The sequence below is a fragment of the Emys orbicularis genome, chromosome 14, assembly GCF_028017835.1.
Source record: "Emys orbicularis isolate rEmyOrb1 chromosome 14, rEmyOrb1.hap1, whole genome shotgun sequence".
In the NCBI taxonomy this organism is placed as follows: Eukaryota; Metazoa; Chordata; order Testudines; family Emydidae; genus Emys; species Emys orbicularis.
The window spans coordinates 38,332,004-38,338,966 of record NC_088696.1 but is presented as its reverse complement, the minus strand read 5'-3'; positions in this window follow the sequence as shown (position 1 = coordinate 38,338,966).

Sequence of the window (6,963 nt, the reverse complement as noted above, 5' to 3'; positions counted from 1 at the left end):
ATCCCCAAGCACAGAGATCACCTAGGACCCTACAGATCCACCCATAGTGGTGCCAGCTGCAATAACCCATGTTCAGTGGGGGAAGCCAATACGGAATTATGCACCTTAGAGAACTGAGGACACTGTGCCTGATGTTTCACTCCTGGGATAGGAAAATACTAGAGCTGTCAACTAATAGCAGTTAACTCACGCGATTAACTCAAAACAATTAATCGCGATTAACTGCACTGTTAAACAATAGAATCCCAACTGAAATGTATTAAATATTTTTGGATGTTTTTCTACATTTTCAAATATATTGATTTCTATTACAACACAGAATACAAAGTGTACAGTGCTCACTTTATATTATTTTTTTATTACAAATATTTGCACTGTAAAAATGATAAACAAAAGAAGTAGTATTTTTCAATTCACCTCATACAAGTACCGTAGTGCAATCTCTTTATCCTGAAAGTGTAACTTACAAATGCAGATTTTTTTTTGTTACATAACTGCTCTCAAAAACAAAACAAGGTAAAACTTTAGAGCCTACAAGTCCACTCAGTCCTGCTTCTTGTTCAGCCAATCGCTAAGACAAAAAAGTTTCAGAGTAGCAGCCGTGTTAGTCTGTATCCGCAAAAATAACAGGAGTACTTGTGGCACCTTAGAGACTAACAAATTTATTAGAGCATAAGCTTTCGTGGGCTACAACCCACTTCTTCGGATGCATATAGAGTGAACATTTACAGGAGATGCTGCTGCCTGCTTCTTATTTACAATGTCACCTAGGGTGAACAGATGTGCCAATTTTATAGGGACAGTCCCAATTTTTGGGACTTTTTCTTATATAGGCACCTTACCCCCCACCCCCGTCCTGATTTTTCACACTTGCTGTCTGGTCACCCTATTGTCACCTGAAAGTGAGAACAGGTGTTCGCACGGCACTTTTGTAGCTGGCATTGCAAGGTATTTACGTGCCAGATATGCTAAACATTCGTATGCCCCTTCATGCTTCGGCCACCATTCCAGAGGACATGCTTCCATACTGATGATGCTCATTAAAAAATAATGCGTTAATTAAATTTGTGACTGAACTCCTTGGGGGAGAATTGTATGTCTCCTGCTCTGTTTTACCCGCATTCTGCCATATATTTCATGTTATAGCAGTCTCGGATGATGACCCAGCACATGTTGTTTGATTTAAGAACACTGTCACTGCAGATTTGACAAAACGCAAGGAAGATACCAATTTGAGATTTCTAAAAATAGCTACAGCACTTGACCCAAGGTTTAAGATCTGAAGTGCCTTCCAAAATCTGAGAGGGAGGAGGTGTGGAGCATGCTTTCAGAAGTCTTAAAAGAGCAACACTCTGATGTGGAAACTACAGAACTGAACCACCAGAAAAGAAAATCAACCTTCTGCTGGTGGCATCTGACTCAGATGATAAAAATGAACATGCGTCGGTCCGCTCTGCTTTGGATCGTTATCAAGAAGAACCCGTCATCAGCATGGATGCACGTCCACTGGAATGGTGGTTGAAGATGAAGGCCATGAAGGGGGAGAAATAGCTCATTGGCTGCTAAACTTGGCGTTGTCAGTTCAATCATTGAAATGGCCATTTAGGGATCTGGGGCAAAAATGTGTCTGGGGATTGGTCCTGCTTTGAGCAGGGGGTTGGACTAGATGACCTCCTGAGGTCCCTTCCAACCCTGATATTCTATGACATGTGAATCTTAAGCACATCTGGCATGTAAATATCTAGCAGTGCCATGCAAACACCTGTTTTCACTTTCAGGTGACATTGTAAAAAAGAAGCAGGCAGCATTATCTCCTGCAAATTCTAACCAAACTTGGTTGTCTGAGTGATTGGCTGAAGTAGGACTGAGTGGACTTGTAGGCTCTAAAGTTTTACATTGCTTTATTTTTCAATGCAGTAATTTTTGTACATAATTCTACATTTGTAAGTTCAACTTTCATGATAAATAGTTTGCACTACAGTACTTGTATGAGGTGAATTGAAAAATACCATTTCTTTTGTTTTTTTACAGTGCAAATATTTGTAATCAAAAATAATAATATAAAGTGAGCCCTGTACACTTTGTATTCTGTGTTGTAATTGAAATCAGTATATTTGAAAATGTAGAAAACATCCAAAAATATTTAAATAAATGGTATTCTATGATTGTTTAACAATGCGATTAATCACGCGATTAATCGCGATTAATTTTTTTAATTGCTTGACAGCCCTAGAAAATACATCAGTCATCTCAGGATCTGACACATTAAGTCGGTGCAGCCTCACTGAATTGAAGGATCGGGCTCCCCTACCTTGGTAAGGAAAATGCTCACTTTTAGGAGTCGCTAATTTTGAAAGGGGCCTCTCAGTTTGTGCGCTTAGCTGGGTGGGTGTCTAAAGGGCATCCGTTGTGCTCAGAACAGCCAGGCCCGCAGTGCGAACAGCACCCAGCCATGCAGCAGAAGGCCGTGGCCAGCACTTCCAAACTCGGCAGCCTAAAGTTAGCCCCTCACATCCAAAGCTTTGTGCAGCTCCGTGTGAGACATTTCCCCTGATGAGAATAGGTCACTGACTCCGTCCCCTCAAGGAGTGGGTGCAGGTGGGAGGGGAGCGTGTGTGGGGAGAACCAGGGATAAACAGGGAGTCTGGGGGAGGGGCAGATTTTGGGAAGGGACACCCTGGAGCCTAGGGAGCAGCTGTAAACTGGATACAATAGGGGAGCTCTCACCTACCCCAGCCACCCCTCTGCTCTAGGATCCTCCATCCCAACAATGCCCCATTTGTCCCGACCCTTGTGGTATTGCATTCCAACCTCTGCCCACCCTGTTCCCATTAGCCTCTCCCCTCCCTGCCAGGGGGCACGAGGGGGCTCCGGTGCCTCCTTCTCACTCCATGCTGGCTGCTAGCTGGCAAGGGGAGCAGAGAGAGGGGAAGAGCTGGGGCAGCCTGGCTGCCTTCTGCCCTAGCGCCAGAGAAGAAAATGGCAGATGATAGTCAATGCTGATAAATGCAAAGTAGCACACATTGGAAAACATCATCCCAACTCTACATACAAAATGATGGGATCTAAATGAGCTGTTACCACTCAAGAAAGATCTTGGCGTCATCGTGGCTAGTTCTCGGAAAACATCCACTCAATGTGCCGTGACAGTCAAAAAACTAATAGAATCAGGATCCATTAGGGAAGGAGGAGATAAGACGACAGAAATATCATAATGCCGCTATATAAATCCATGGTACACCCACACCTTGAATACCATGTGCAATTTTGGTCGCCCCGTCTCAAAAAAGATAGAATTGGAAAAGATACAGGGAAGGGCGATCAAAATGATTAGTATCAGAGTGGTAGTCGTGTTAGTCTGTATCAGCAAAAACAACGAGGAGTTCTTGTGGCACCTTAGAGACTAACAAATGTATTTGGGCATAAGCTTTCGTGGGCTAAAACCCACTTCATCAGATGCATGGAGTGGAAAATACAGGAGCAGGTATAAACACATGAAAAGATGGGAGTTGCCTTACCAAGTGGGAGGTCAGTCTAACGAGACAATTCACTTAACAGCAGGATACCAAGGGAGGAAAAATCACTTTTGAAATGGTAATCAGAGTGGCCCATTTCAAACAGTTGAAAAGAAGGTGTGAGTAACAGTAGGGGGAAATTAGTATGGGGGAAATTAGGTTTTTGTTTTGTAATGACCCAACCACTCCCAGTCTTTATTCAGGCCTAATTTGATGGTGTCCAGTTTGCAAATTAATTCCAGTTCTGCAGCTTCACGTTGGAGTCTGTTTGTGAAGTTTTTTTGTTGAAGAATTGCCACTTTTAGGTCTGTTATTGAGTGACTAGAAAGGTTGAAGTGTTCTCCTACTGGTTTTTGAATGTTATAATTCCTGATGTCAGATTTGTGTCCATTTATTCTTTTGCGTAGAGGCCTTCCGATTTGGCCAATGTACATGGCAGAGGGGCATTGCTGGCACATGATGGCATATATCACATCGGTAGATGTGCAGGTGAACGAGCCCCTGATGGTGTGGCTGATGTGATTAGGTCCTATGATGGTGTCCCTTGAATAGATATGTGGACAGAGTTGGCACCAGGGTTTGTTGCAGGATTTGGTTCCTGGGTTGGTGTTTTTGTTGTGTGGTGTGTGGTTGCTGGTGAGTATTTGCTTCAGGTTGGGGGGCTGTCTGTAAGTGAGGACAGGTCTGTCTCCCAAGGTCTGTAAGAGTGAGGGTTCGTCCTTCAGGATAGGTTGTAGATCCTTGATGATGCGCTGGACAGGTTTTAGTTGGGGGCTGTAGGTGACGGCTAGTGGGGTTCTGTTACTTTCTTTGTTGGGCCTGTCCTGGAGTAGGTGACTTCTGGGTACTCGTCTGGCTCTGTCAATTTGTTTCTTCACTTCACCAGGTGGGTACTGTCGTTTTAAGAATGCTTGATAGAGATCTTGTAGGTGTTTGTCTCTGTCTGAGGGATTGGAGCAAATGCGGTTATATCTTAGGGCTTGGCTGTAGACAATGGATCATGTGATGTGGTCTGGATGAAAGCTGGAGGCATGTAGGTAAGTGTAGCAGTTAGTAGGTTTCTTGCGTCTAGTGCTCACAGTGCCTCAGCTATAAGGTGGTGTTTATGTGACCATCGCTTATTAGCACTGTAGTGTCCAGGAAGTGGACCGCTTGTGTGGACTGGTCCAGGCTGAAGTTGATGGTGGGGTGGAAATTGTTGATCACAGTGTCCTCTTCTGACCTTAAAATCTTTGAATCTATGGCTTGAAACTTTAGGCCTGTGTGTTGATGAAGGGTTTCTGTTTCCAGACTCTGTCCTGTGTGATCAGCTAATAATAATGATGAATCACTTCCCCACCCTCTTCAGATACAGAGATGAATGAAAGCCCAGCCCTTTCTCTGCCTTGCTGGATAGTGTCACGGACCTGCCGGCTCCTCACTGGTTATTTCCCCTGGAACCTGATTGAGCCGTAGGGAAAGGTTCTGGCTAGTCCAGGGGTCCATAATGCTGCAAGTGCAGAGAAAGGAACCGCGCGCTGTCGGAGGGCACCAGGCCGGGCAGACAGCCAAAGGCTGCATGTGAGCAGGAGTGCTGCAGTCTGGGAACCGGTTGTGGAGGGAAGGCTGAGAAGCAGGCCGCCTGGGAGCTGGGTCTGGAAAGCTGACAGCTGGGCAAAGGGGTCAGCATTAGCTGCAGCCACAAGACACTGCTGCAGTGGGCAGACAGGAGATGTGGGGACAAGCGCATGTGTGGGCCTCCAGGAGGGCAGTGCAGGTGGGTCCCAGAGACCATGGACGAAATAACTGAGCTCTGCCTGGGAGATGGATGGATGGACTAGATCTCTAACTGAGATCGGCATTTCCCTGGGAGATGGATGGACTGGAAAGGGAGCAGCCCTAGTGCAAGGCTTGAGGAATGCCACGTGCCTCTATTCCCCCCCCTGTAGAGGCTGCGCTAGGAGCTGGTGGGTAGGTGTCCATTGTTTGTGTTAAAGTCATTGTGCCTAGTGGTGTATTCGCACCTTTTATTTTTGGCAGGCCTAGGCAAATAATCCTGCTACTTCCTCCGTACGGGGAGTGTTAAAGGGGACCTAGTGAAGGCTGGAGCCTTGAGTCTAGTGCTCACAGTGCCTCAGCCATAGGTGCCGACTGCGGGGGTGCTCCGGGGCTGGAGCACCCACAGGGAAAAATTGATGAGTGCTCTGCACCCATCGCCAGCTCCCCGCCCCAGCTCACCTCCGCCTCCTCTCCTGAGTGCACCGCATGCCTGCTTTCCCCCCCTAGCTCCCAGCGCTTGCGCCGCAAAACAGCTGTTTTGCGCGGCTGGGAGAGAGGAGGGTGGAACACGGTGTGCGCGGGGAAGAGGCAGGGCCAGTGCGGGGATTTGGGGAACGGGTCCAATAGGGGCAGGGAGGGGGCGGAGTTGGGGCGGGGACTTTGGGGAAGGAGTTGGAATGGGGGCGGGGCAGGGGCGGGGAAAGGGTGGAGTCAGGGCGGGGCCAGGGGCGGGGGGGCGCTAGGGCATGCTGGGGATTATATTATGTACCACTCTATTCCACGCGCATTTCCTGCACCTCGGCTCTGGAAGCACAGACCAGGGTTCTGTCTTTTTGGAAAACATTTAAGAGAGTTAGGCCTCAGAGCTATTGTATGCAAGGCCCTGCATGTGGGAGTTAATTACAGCCCCCAGTTCAAACCAAGTACCCCACAATTCTTAGTACACAAATATTTAACACACGCAAAAATATTGCAGAGCGTATTTGGAATGCTTATGAAAAGCTCTTAAACAAAAGCTATTAGATTGTAAATCTGCTGGTGTTCCTCATACGGTATCTTACCACTCTGCTGCCACTGTCAGATTCCGTGTCCGATTTTAACATGACATTTACTTTCAATACTTTAGCACCCATGTATGAACACATTCCCCTCTCATCTTTCAGTGATGACTTCTCAGTCTCTATACGGTGGCCGTAGTGTGTGCCACTGGGATTCTTCTGAGTTTGAGAAGATGCAGCATCTCTGTTCCTGTCCAAACACTTCCAAATCTTGTCAGCAAACTAAAATCTGAGGCACCTTCCAGCTAGCAGCATTCCAGGCTTTGGGTTAATAGGACATTGGTCTCCTCAGCTCCTGGTGAGACAGGAAACCTGTAGCTTCTATCCAAAGTGGTACAGGATTGGGATCCAGCCCTCACAGCAAAAATATCTCTTGGTCCTGCATTGATCAGCCACTGACTCCACAGGACTGTCTTTATTGCCTGTACTTATAACTTTTCCCCCACTGAGTGGCTCAACTGTCAGATTGTTAATATGTGTATGGCCTGCAAGCCTGCTTGCCCTTAATGGAAACTTTCTATACAGCTTCAGAAACAGCTACCAATAAATTTGTTAGTCTCTAAGGTGCCACAAGTACTCCTATTCTTTTTAAGGATATCTAGTAACTCGCAGACCCTTCTTCTGGGTGATTC